Here is a 13,274-nt window from a genome sequence, read left to right as displayed (position 1 = left end):
TTATGTGCATATTGTGTATTGGGCCCGCCTCCTAGTTCCTTGTATAGTTGAGGTCTGTGGCCCACCTTTGTACATCATATATACGTGCCTATGCACGAAGAGCAATACATCATGCAATTCACATATTCTACATTCAATCATCAATTTCATCATACTATTGCCAATACAGTTCTTGCAAAACACACACACACATACACACGGCGATCAAGATCATGGCGGCTGCCAGAGAAAGACGACTACCGCAGCTTCACCTCATGCTCGACGCCCCCACATGGGCCCTGCCCCGGCGCCGGTCACCGTGGCGACGCAGTCCACCTCGGCGGCTCGGCCGGACGGCGAGTTCCGCCTGAGCGACTTCGACAGGCTCTCCGTCCTTGGGCGCGGGAACGGCGGCACCGTCCACAAGGTGTCGCATCACCGCATGTCGGCGCTGTACGCGCTCAGGATCATTCACCGCGGCCATCCGGGCGCCGACGGGGAGGTGGGCGTCGTCTGCCGCATCAACTCGCCGCACATTGTCCGGTGCCACTCCGTCCTCCCGACGGCGTCTGGCGACTCCGCGTTACTCCTCGAGCTGATGGACGGCGGTTCGCTCGACTTGCTCGTCCGCGCCGGCCAGGGAGGCTTCCCAGTGGAGGCGCTGGCGGAGGTGGCGGCACAGGCGCTCTCCGGCCTTGTGTACCTCCGCGCCCGCCGCGTCGTCCACCGCGACATCAAGCCTGCGAACCTTCTAGTCAACAGTGGCGGGCAGGTCAAGATCGCCGACTTCGGCATAGTCGAGGTCGTCTCCCGCGCCGGCAAATACCATGCGGCCTACGAGGGCACCGCCGCGTACATGAGCCCCGAGCGCTTCGACACGGAGCGGTCATTGCAGGGCGACGGTGAAGAGAAGGGCCCCGTCGACCCCTACGCCACCGACGTGTGGGGCCTGGGGTGACCGTCCTGGAGCTCCTCATGGGGCGGTACCTGCTGCTCCTCGCCGGGCAGAAGCCGAGCTGGGCGGCGCTCATGTGCGCCGTCTGCTTCGGCGAGCTGCCGGCACTTAACCAACGGCGCAGCGTCGCCGGAGCTCCGGGGTTTCGTGGCCGCTTGCCTACAGAAGGACCACCGGAAGTGGACGTCCGTCAGGGACCTGCTAGTGCACCCGTTCGTCGCCGGGAGAGACGTAGCGGCGTCGAGACGGGCGCTACGTGAAGTCATTGAACAGCAGTGTCGATAGGCACGCGCGTGTAAATGTTGAACTGTCACGTTCTCGAATTGTCAATACCTAAGCTAGGCATTTGCATATACAGATAGTGGACCATAGTTTGAGCTTGGAAGGATCTCGCTCTCTAAGAGCATCTCTAGCAGATCCCTTATATCACGGTATCGAAAAAACACTACAAGAAAAATCCTTAAACCTGATTTACGGTACCATCTGGATAGTAGCAGAACAGACTCCGTAAATATTTACTGTAAAACCGAATATTCCCCGTGGTCATCTTCTTCGTCCATTTACGCGTCTGGCCGCCGGCAGGCGTGGGGTGGCCTGAAGGAAATATGCCCTAGAGGCAATAATAAAGTTGTTATTTATATTTCCTTATATCATGATAAATGTTTATTATTCATGCTAGAATTGTATTAACCAGAAACTTAGTACATGTGTGAATACATAGAAAAACAGAATGTCCCTAGTATGCCTCTACTTGACTAGCTCGTTAATCAAAGATGGTTAAGTTTCCTAGCCATAGACATGTGTTGTCATTTGATGAACGGGATCACATCATTAGAGAATGATGTGATGGACAAGACCCATCCGTTAGCTTAGCACTATGATCGTTTAGTTTATTGCTATTGCTTTCTTCATGACTTATACGTGTTCCCATGACTATGAGATTATGCAACTCCCGAATACCGGAGGAACACTTAGTGTGCTATCAAACGTCACAACGTAATTGGGTGATTATAAAGATGCTCTCCAGGTGTCTCCGGTGGTGTTTTGTTGGGTTGGCATATATCGAGATTAGGATTTGTCACTCCGTCTTTCGGAGAGGTATCTCTGGGCCCTCTCGGTAATGCTCATCACTATAAGCCTTGCAAGCAATGTGACTTATGAGTTAGTTGCGGGATGATGCATTACTAAACGAGTAAAGAGACTTGCCGGTAACGAGATTGAACTAGGTATGGTGATACCGACGATCGAATCTCGGGCAAGTAACATACCGATGACAAAGGGAACAATGTATGTTGTTATGCGGTTTGACTGATAAAGATCTTCGTAGAATATTTAGGAACCAATATGAGCATCCAGGTTCCGCTATTGGTTATTGACCGGAGATGTTTCTCGGTCATGTCTACATAGTTCTCGAACCCGTAGGGTCCGCATGCTTAATGTTCGATGACGATTTGTATTATGAGTTATGTGATTTGATGTACCGAAGGTTGTTAGGAGTCCCGGATGAGATCACGGACACGACGAGGAGTCTCGAAATGGTCGAGATATAAAGATCAATATATTTGAAGGTTATGTTTGGACACCGGGAAGGTTTCGGATAGGTTCGGGCATTTTCCGAAGTACCAGGGGGGTTACCGGAACCCCCCGTGGGGTTAGTGGGCCTTCATGGGCCCTAGTGGAAGAGAGGAGGCGGCGGCCAGGTGGAGGCGCGCGCCCCCCAAACCCAATCCGAATTGGGTTGGGGGGCCGGCCCCTCTTTCCTTCTCTCCTTCTTCCCCTTCCTTCTTTTCCTACTTGGACTAGGAAAGGGGGAAACCTACTCCTACTAGGAGTAGGAATCCCCCCCTTGGGCGCGCCCCTTGAGGCCGGCCCTCCTCCTCCTCCCCTCCTTTATATACGGGGGAGGGGGACACCCCATAGACACACAAATTGATCTTTAGCCGTGTGCGGTGCCCCCCTCCACAGTTTTCCACCTCGATCATATTGTTGTAGTGCTTAGGCAAAGCCCTGCGTCGGTAACTTCATCATCACCGTCACCACGCTGTCGTGTTGACGAAACTCTCCCTCGGCCTCAACTGGATCAAGAGTTTGAGGGACGTCACCGAGCTGAACGTGTGCAGATCGCGGAGGTGCCATGCGTTCGGTACTTGATCGGTTGGATCGCGAAGACGTTTGTCGGATCTCGGGTTCCGGCAAAACCCTCAAGGTTCGAACACTAGGGTGCGCGTGGAGATTTCCTCCCTACCGATATACGCCCTAGCTCGCTAAGATCTCGCGGACGAACTCGATGAACTCACAACACAAAGACACAAGATTTATACTGGTTCGGGCCACCGTGGTGGTGTAATACCCTACTCCAGTGTGGTGGTGGTGGATTGCCTCTTGGGCTGATGATGAACAGTACAAGGGGAAGAACAGCCTCCTGAGGTTGGGGTGTTCTTGTGTTTGGTGTGTGGCTAAGGATTGGCTCTCGATCAGATGATATCAAGCTGCCCCCTATTGTGGTGGCTAGTTCTACTTATATAGGCCCTGGTCCTCTCCCCAAATATTGAGCGGGAAGGGAGCCAATAACGGCCAATTTGAAAGGGGACATCTAGTACAGCTTATCCTGACAAAAGCGGTCTTCGCCTGCGGAAAGCTCTGGTGGTGACGCCGTCTCAGGCTCCATGGTGACCTCCATCCCGCCGTTCGGCTGGTCTTGGTCTTGTTGCACTGATATGGAAACCTTTGCCTAATGCCTCGGTACTCCGCGCCTGTGCTGGCCTCCTTAGCACCGAAGAGGAAACAAGGACGCTATGCGCGCTGGCGCCCGCCTGATCTTGATCGTCATGGCTCACGTCACGAGAGCCTCGCGAGGTTTGCCCTGCCTTGATATCTCTGCTCCTTGCGAGGCAGCTTGGTGAGGCCGCTCCTGAGGAGGTCTTGCGGCGTCCGCCTTGCGAGGCTTGGCCCCTCGTGAGGGTCTTGGTTGCCTTGTTGATAAAGATGGGTCGTACAGGCCTGCTAGCGCAGCCACGCCGTGGGCCGCAGGCAGGCAAGTATGGGGACCCCCATTCCCAGAACGTCGACAGTAGCCCCCGGGCCCAAGGTGCGCTCGGGCTTGGCTTCGCGGCGAAGTCAAAGGTCAAGCGCGGAGCGCCGCGGGCCCCAAAAGCCTGCGGCCTTGGTCGACGTGTGGCGGTTGATTGGACGTGGGTGTCTCCACTTCCCCACGCTGCCTCGGCAACTGCTCGACTTGACAAGTCCCTGCAACATGCAAGGAAAATCATCATTACCTGTGATCGTGGGAGGCGCCGGTTGGCCTTCTTACGCTATAAATGGGGAGGGGGCGGAGCCCCCATCGCCCATCTCTTCACGGTTCGCTTGCTTCTTCCTCCTTGCCCCATTGCCAACAGCAATGGCGCCGATCCGAAGGTTTTCTGCTGGCGAGAAAGGAAAGGCTCCCCGCGATGATCCGGGGCCGCTTCCGCTGAAGAAGAGGATGGTTCATCACCGTGATGAGGTGGCGATGCAGTTGGAGATGAGGCCTTGGTGCGAGCGGCCTCCTCCAGGGTACCCGCTACCCTTGTATGCCCAAGCCGGGGGCTCAGGAGGAGGAAGCGACGAGCGGCGTCGCCCGCGCCGTGCCCGTGGTCGCCGTGCGATGGCGACGCATGCTGTTGCTCCTGGTGTCGGTGTCCAAACCGACGGATCTCGGGTAGGGGGTCCCGAACTGTGCGTCTAGGATCGATGGTAACAGGAGACGGGGGACACGATGTTTACCCAGGTTCGGGCCCTCTCTATGGAGGTAATACCCTACTTCCCGCTTGATTGATCTTGATGAATATGAGTGTTACAAGAGTTGATCTACCACGAGATCGTAATGGCTAAACCCTAGAAGTCTAGCCTATGTGAATATGGTAATGAATGTCCTCTATCCGGACTATGCTCTCCGGTTTATATAGACACTGGAGAGATCTAGGGTTACATGGAGTCGGTTACATAAGAAGAATCTTCACAGCTGGTCGCCTAACTTGCCTTCCACGCCAAGGAAAGTCCAATTCGGGCACGGGTATAGTCTTCGGCCTTCGTATCTTCACAGCCCATCAGTCCGGCCCATGGATAGCAGGCCGGACGCCCGAGGACCCCTTAGTCCAGGATTCCCTCGATAGCCCCTGAACCTGGCTTCAATGACGAGGAGTCCGGTGCGCAGATTGTCCTCGGCATTGCAAGGCGGGTTCCCTCCCTCCGGACTCCGGAATAGTCTTCGGATGTAGTAGATATATCCAGACCTATGTATATAATTGCAGAAAATACAATATTCCACAAGTCTAATTTGTTGATAACTGTTTATGACATCGCGTCACGCCTGCCCGGTTACAATTTTCAACCGTTGGCTGGCACGTCGCCCCACGTCTCGGAACACGGTTTACTGGCAGAGATCGTGTTCCCTTATTCACGGGATTTTCATTAATGCAAGCGTGGGTAACCCAACCATTCCCTGGGTACAACTCTCTAGGGATAGGTAAGTTTCGAGACCCAGGTGGATACGTTTAGTATCTGGGGTCTTTATATAGGGTCCAAGACTCGTCTTCTTCCTTTGCGCTTGCTTCTTCCTCAACCCTAGCCACCCCAAGTTCCAACCCTCGGGTTCCCATCGCCACCAGCCCTAATCATGTCCGGATCCAGCCGTCAAGGTCAGCGGGTGGCTTCTTCTATCACAGAGGAGGATATTGCGAAGCTCCGCGCAACGAGGTATCTGACCCCGGAAATCCTTCATCGGCTTCCTGCACAAGGGCAGGTCATTCCTACCCCCAAATCCGGCGAGAGGGTAGTGTTTGTGTCCCACTTCCTCCATGGTTTAGGGTTCGCGCTTAACCCCTTCGTCCGGGGGCTCATGTTCTACTATGGGCTAGACTTTCACGATCTGGCCCCGGACTCTATTCTCCTCATCTCGACATTTATCGTCACGTGTGAGGTCTTCCTCCGGACTCCTCCGCACTTTGGTTTATGGCTCAAGACCTTTGACGTGAGGCCGCAGGTGACAGAGGAGGAGCAGGCAGAGTGCGGCAGCGTCACAATAGGCAAGCTTGCCAGCGCGGTTTGGTTTGAAGGATCTTTTGCCAAGTCTTCTGACCTGTGGCAGCATGGGTGGTTTTATATCAAAGAGCCGCAGGGTTCCAAGTGGGCGGCTACGCCTGCGTTCCGACCCGGACCTCCAATTCAGCTTGCTTCATGGATCAATAAGGGACTGGACTGGGGATCCGTCAATGAAGTGCAAACTCTGCAAGGTCGCATCCGAAGCCTTACCGAGAAGGGCATCGGTTTTGTGAACGTCGTTCAAGTAATGCTAGTCCGCCGGACCCTGCCATGTCAGCGGCGGCCTCTCTGTGTGTGGGAGTTCAATCCAGAAGGGCGGCGGCCTCTTCAGCACTTCTTCGGCACCACGCACGAAGGAATGTGGAAATTATATTTCGGGGAACGAGAGCAATGGCCGGACACCACCGAAGACGTCGGCCTCGACTGCAATCATCCGGACACTGTGGTAAGTATTCATACTCTGAACACCTTCCATTCAAGCATCTCTTGACAAGATACTGAACAATCCATCCCTATACAGGACTGGATAAAGAAAGCGGTGTTAATCTGGTGTCCGGCGCCCCTTCCCGAAGACTCTGCGACCGCCCTGCTGACGAGAATGCTGATTCCCACACCGTACCAGGTGTCTGCAGAGGGGGCGAGAGCGGGGAGCCCGAAGGTGATACCCGCCCTGAGGACGAATTAGACGCTGTGTTCGAGGAAACCGAAACTCTTTTTCCCAAGGGCAAAGGTGCGGAGGAAGCTCTCCATGGCAAAAAGAGGGCTGCTTTCGAAGATCAGGAGGGGAAGCCTTCCAATAGAGAAAAAATGCCATCGTCGGGCAGTTTGGGCCGGGCGAGTGATGCTGCCGTAAGGCTTTCTGGCGAGGACGAACCTCTGGCCAAACTGTAAGTGAGGCTGGGGCACTTTAAACGTACCTCATTCTTTTCCTATTAGTGAAGTAATCATCCGACATATGCACATCCACGCAGGTTAACGCATGGTGTTTGTCGATCGTCCTCCTCCTCGGGAGACCTTCTTACGGAGATGATGGAGAGTGACACGCTATCTCCGGCTTCTTTGCCCAACAGGGGGGATGGTACCGAGGTATCGCCCCAAAGAGCTCCTCCCCATTGTCAAGCGGTGCAGGAAACAAAGAAAGCGTTACCCGAAGGTGGTGCCTCTGTCACCCAGGGTTCGGGAATCAAGAATGACGGCCCCGAACCGTCCGGTTTACAGCCGGAGACGATTCTGGAGGAGAATAGGCAGATTCCTTCAAAGGAATGCCGTACTCCAGCGGCGGTTTCCGAAGACCACGGAGCACCGTAAACGTTGACGGACATGCTGTGGTGAGCGTCCATTTTAGAGAAGCACCGTGCCTTGATTGTTACGGTGGTCGAAAAGGTTCTATCCGCGAAAAGCGGATTGAACGAGGCCTTCTCGAGCCTTCTAAGAGGTTTTGAGGTTTGTGATGTAGTTTTGCCAATTGAATGATATTGACAGAATGCACCTGTTGTATATGCAGTAGCCCCTGAGACTCGGATTGCCTTCCGAAGGAAGTGATCGGAGGATCAAAAAGATATGCTCAGTTACTAACCTTGATTTAACTTGGAATACAGGCTGCCTCCCCTCCTGCGGCTACCCGAAATACGGAAGTGGCCGAACTGCAACGAAAGCTGGATATTGCAGAGGGTGATATTGCATTGATCAACAGGCGTCTTGACGACTTGCAAGGTATATAGTTCGAGCATTCCTTACACCAATGTTCTTGTAATGTAGGCCTGACGCCGAAAAGGGTTTTATATGAAATGTGCATGATTGCAGATGGTGCTGCCGCCATTGAAGCTCTTCGGGCAAAGCTAGTCCAGGCCAAGGAGCAGGCCCGGTGTAGTGATGCGGCTGCCGAGAAGGCATCGGCTGATCTAAGAGCCGAACAGGCAGCTCGGCACCGAAGTGAGGAGAAAATATCCGCACTGGCGCTTGAATTGAAGAATACTGCGAGCCGCTGTGAATTCCTTGAGAAGGAAAATAAAGCCAAAGTGGCTGAACTTGATAATGCCGTACGAGAGGCGAGTGAAGCTCGGTCTGAGTCTAGGGCAGCTCGTGAAGAGATTCGGCAGGCTAAGGAGATAGCGGCCGGTAAGCGCTTTTTGCTTTAGACTAAGTTTAGCGATCCGGACTATGCTCAGCTAAACCAGGTTGGAGTTCTCCGGCCGAATTTTTAGACTTGCCGAAGAGTTCTTCCGATGCGGTGCAATTTTACCAAGCGCAAGAGGGGTATGCAACGGAGAAGCTTTTCTGGTCACAATTTGGCGCATCAAAGCGCCCTCTGCTGCTAAATGAACAAATGTCCCAATGGGCTGAGCTTCATAGGATATCCGGCGACGCCATGAAGAACGTCATAATCCGGTTGTGGCCGAGTGAGCCTGTTCCCCAGAGCTATTTTGGCCTGGTGCGGCGTCTTGTTGATGCGGTGCCGCGTATCGATGCTGCGAAGCGGTCAGCATGCATTGAGGGTGCATGGATGGCCTTTGCCCGAGTCAAGACATTCTGGGGGAAGATGAAGGTCGTCGATGTTGCGGCGAAGAGTTCGCCTAAGGGCAAGGACCGTAATGAACCGGAGCATTATTTTGAAGACGTCCTGGAAGCCGCCCGCCTGATAGAGGGTCAATGCTCGAAGAACATAATGTTCGAGTGAGGTGTATTAGAATTGTAAAAGACAATTTTATAATTGATCTATTTTATATTTTTGCTCCAAAGCTTGAATTCCTCCTGTGCGGCCATTTTTTAATGCAATCTGAAAGTTTTCCAGTCGTCGGCTTCAGCCCCCTCGTAGGAAGTACGGGGGTGTTCGGAAAAACATTTAATCACTCTTTATCCAACGTCTTGGTCCGTAAAGGAGGTGATAATGCAGCGAACCAAGCAATCAGACTATAAGGCGTTAACACTTTCACTTAGCCATACGAGTTTTATGGTGGGGCTTTTACTGGCGACTCGTTTGTTCCCATACCGGACCCCTGGCAAGTTATGCCGAGGCACGTCTTGTAAGGCATCCGTTACGGCCGGACTCATTGTAGAAAGAGCATGAAAGATTAGTTCGGATAAAGTTTACTAGGAGCGGAGCAATATGCCAATGATAAATATATATAAAGAGTAAAAACCACAACCCAGCTATTTGACATGCTCGGGGTTGGGAATAGAGGAGAAGGGCATGGTACAGGCTCAAAAGAAAGAGTGCAGTCTACAAAATCTTATTTCGGACCTCCTGTCGCACGTCTGCGCCGCCCGTCCTCGGTGAGGGGAATCCTTAACGGGAGTGGCCCCTTAGGTGAGTGTGCGGATCCGAACTTCGATAGAGTCCGATGTAGATGATGTCCTGATGGTCACCTGTTTTTAAGAAATGATACAGAAAAATAAGAAAAACGGATAAAGCGTTACGGGGATTCTTGCAGGGTTGTCCATATTGTTCTTCCACCGATGCCCATGGTATCTTGAGTGCGTAGTGATGTACGCGTGGTGTAAACTTTGCCAGTATAGTAGGTGGGTGGCGGAAGCCGAACTGCTATTTTCGTTCTGGGAGTGGTCGAACTTCAGAGGGAAAGTGTTTCTGGCCCCTGGTGTTCGGCTGGCAAGCCCATCCGTCGTCTCTATCGCCTGGTGGCCTCCTCCCCTTGTGATCGGTGTTGAGCTTGCCTGCCTGCTGGAGGACCCAACAGTTTCTGTTGGTATGATTAGCTGGCCTATCAGGGTGACCGTGAATCTGACAAGGTCGGTCCAATATCCTGTCAAGGGTGGATGGTCCATCCTGGTTTGCCTTTAGTGGCTTCTTCCATTGACCGGGCTTCGGATTGTGAAACCCAGCGTTCACCGTTGTGTCGCATATATTACTGTGACTGTTGTGTTCGGTTCATCGTGGCTTACCGTTGCCGTCTCAAATTTTGGAAGTGCCCGGGTCGCTGTCGTTGTTGCTTTTACGAGCGAGCCAGTTGTCTTCTCCCGCACAAAAGCGAGTCATTAGAGCGGTAAGGGCTATCATGGACTTGGGTCCTTCCTGGCCGAGGTGACGCGCTAGGCATTCATCCCGGACGCCATGTTTGAAAGCTGCGAGGGCTTCTGCGTCCGGACAGTCGACAATTTGGTTATTTTTGACTAAGAACCTAGTCCAGAGCTCCCTGGCTGACTCGCCGGGCTTCTGGACAATATGACTTAAGCCATTGGCATCTAGTGGCCGGACATATGTTCCTTGGAAGTTGTCTCGAAAGGCATCTTCCAAATCTTCCCAGCTACCAATAGAATTTTCTGGTAAACTGTTTAGCCAGTAGCGAGCTGGCCCTTTAAGCTTGAGAGGTATGTATTTAATGGCATGAAGGTCGTCCCCGCGAGCCATGTGAATATGGAGGAGGTAATCCTCAATCCATACCGCGGGATCTGTTGTTCCATCGTATGATTTGATGTTAATGGGTTTAAACCCGTCTGGGAATTCGTGCTCCATTACCTCGTCGGTGAAGCAGAGAGGGTGTGCGGCTCCTCTATGTTGGGCCACACTGTGAAGCACCTCCGGCGGACTCCGCTTACGGTTTTCGAACCGAGCGTGGTCGGGTCTGTTGTGTCCGAATAGATAACCATCGTTACTGGTCGGGGCATGTCCCCGCGATCTGGGTGTCGGTTTTGTTTGTCCTGTTCTACCCTCCAGGTCTTGTTGGATGTCGCGAGTGTTCCCCCGAGCTGCTTTATTCTTGCTCGGGTGGCCGGATGGGTTGGTATGGTGCTCTGCTTGGGCTGCTGCTTTGTCCGGACCAAATTGTGGTCAGCTCACCGTGTTGTTTGATGGTGATGTGGGCTCCAACGCCCTGCCATCGTATCGACGGAGCCACCTACTCTTGGTGTGGCTTTTGTCTGGGCAGCTAAGGCCGTATTCTTCGGCGGCCAGGACCTCGGTACATCTATCATTGAGCAAATCCTGGCTTGCTTGAAGCTGTAGCTGCTTCTTCCTTAGGCTCCTTGCAGTGGCTATAAGCCGGCGTTTAAAGCGTTCCTGTTCGAGAGGTTCCTTAGGCATGATAAAATCCTCGCTGCCGAGGATCTCCTCTTCCTGGGAGAGTGGGAGATAATTGCTATCCTCCGAGTCTCCATATGTGGCCTATTCTTCAGGGTTGTCTTGCCCGCTTTCCTGTTCCTCCTGTTCGGATTCTACCTCAACAGGGTCTTCATTGTCCGGAGTGTTGTCTTTTCTGGTGCTAGCAGTGTTTTCTCTTGGGCGATGTGAGTTGGAGCGGCACCATGGGTGCCGGTGTTCGGACTGTGTACCAGGAGGTTTATTCTCGACTGGATGCTCCTTGTCATCATCAAGAGCATCGTCGGGTGTGTCTATCATACACACATCATACCAGGAAGTAGCCATCCCGTGTCTAGCGGGTACAAAGCTCTGACCCTGCCCTTCATCGTCGTCCATACCGGCGATGTCTTCGGAGCGGGGGTCAGGCATGTTGATTGGGTCTTCGACGGTGGCTATAAAGTGGGTGGCGGGTGGGAAGTAGAATTCTCCATCATCCGCCGTAAGTTCGAACCGAACATGGTTCGGCGACGAGCCATCTGCCAGGGATAGGGTTTTTAATGAGTTTAGTAGGTCGCCCATGGGCGAGTGTTGGAAGACGTCTGCGGCGCTGAACTTGAAGATCAATAACCGACGAGTTCGGTATCCGCGGGCTCGCAGGGTTCGGAACTCGACACCGGAGAAGAGTCTGGGGTTCCGTTGATGCAGATGTCATACGTAGTGGAATCTGCGAGCGGCTCCAACACCGCAGAATCGGTAGCCCCCGCGATGGGGTTGAGCTTCCCATCTTCGGGGGACTTGCTCTGCTCCGGATCTAAGGCCAGAGTTGTTGCAGGAGCTCTCTCCTGGATGCGGCCCGATGACAGGTTTAAGCCATGTCCATCGGGGCGGCGGGGAGCGATTGCTGCGGTCTCGAATCCGTCGAAGATCAAGTCTCCACGGATGTCCGCGACGTAGTTCAAGCTTCCGAATCTGACCTGATGGCCAGGGGCGTAGCTGTCGATCTGCTCCAGATGGCCAAGCGAGTTGGCCCGCAGTACGAAGCCGCCGAACACGAAGATCTGTCCGGGGAGAAAGGTTTCTCCCTCGACAACGTCATCATCGACGATTGAAGGGGCCATCAAACCTTTTGTCGACGGCACTGTGAAACTCTCAATGAAAGCACCAATGTCGGTGTCAAAACCGGCGGATCTCGGGTAGGGGGTCCCGAACTGTGCGTCTAGGATCGATGGTAACAGGAGACGGGGGACACGATGTTTACCCAGGTTCGGGCCCTCTCTATGGAGGTAGTACCCTACTTCCTGCTTGATTGATCTTGATGAATATGAGTGTTACAAGAGTTGATCTACCACGAGATCATAATGGCTAAACCCTAGAAGTCTAGCCTATGTGAATATGGTAATGAATGTCCCCTATCCGGACTATGCTCTCCGGTTTATATAGACACCGGAGAGATCTAGGGTTACATGGAGTCGGTTACATAAGAAGGAATCTTCACAGCTGGTCGCCTAACTTGCCTTCCATGCCAAGGAAAGTCCAATCCGGACACGGGTATAGTCTTCGGCCTTCGTATCTTCACAGCCCATCAGTCCGGCCCATGGATAACAGGCCGGACGCCCAAGGACCCCTTAGTCCAGGAGTCCCTCACCTGGAATCCACGCCGCGGATTCCTCGTGCGAGCTTGTGCTATGGGCGCCGATGCCCCAAGCTCTTGGATCCGCTTTCCGTGGTTCTTCTCTGACATGATGCCACCGAGGGGGCCCCTCGAGCTCTGGCTGCAGCATGCTAACTGCAATGCTCCGGCGACCGGAGCAGAGATCGAAACGGTCCCCACCGGCAAGATCTTCATGACCCACGGCTGGGGTGAGATCACGCGGGTTTGCCGTGCGAGAGGCGCCCTCGCGATCCACTTTGTGTACGACGACGCCTCCATGCTTTTCTTCAAGGTCTTCGACGTGGAGGGCCGCCGCCTGGAGTGTTGCCCTGGAGAGGAGCGCCAGGTTGACGTGCGCTCCGCTCGCGGGTACTCCAGCCGCAGCAGCCCCTGGGAGTCCAGCGGTTCTCCCGAGCTCTATGAGACTCCGGAGACGAGCAACGACAGCTACGTCCCCCGAGCTCTCGTCGTGCCCGGAGCCGGGCTGCGGCATCCAGCCGCCGCCACCGCTGATCTGGATGGGGTTGGCGCCGGCCTCCCATGGCCCTCTGTTGATGATGGCGTCCACCACGGAG

The 13,274-nt window shown here is 53.8% G+C and overlaps 1 pseudogene; it reads left to right on the top strand.

Moving 5' to 3' along the window:
• The first annotated feature begins 271 nt into the window (after positions 1–271).
• On the top strand, positions 272–1,219 carry LOC123096603 (mitogen-activated protein kinase kinase 9-like; annotated as a pseudogene).
• The last annotated feature ends 12,055 nt before the right edge of the window (positions 1,220–13,274 follow it).

Source organism: Triticum aestivum, chromosome 4D, assembly GCF_018294505.1.
Source record: "Triticum aestivum cultivar Chinese Spring chromosome 4D, IWGSC CS RefSeq v2.1, whole genome shotgun sequence".
Taxonomy (NCBI): Eukaryota; Viridiplantae; Streptophyta; class Magnoliopsida; order Poales; family Poaceae; genus Triticum; species Triticum aestivum.
Note: the sequence above shows the minus strand (reverse complement) of the source record. Positions and strands in the feature narration are given on the sequence as shown.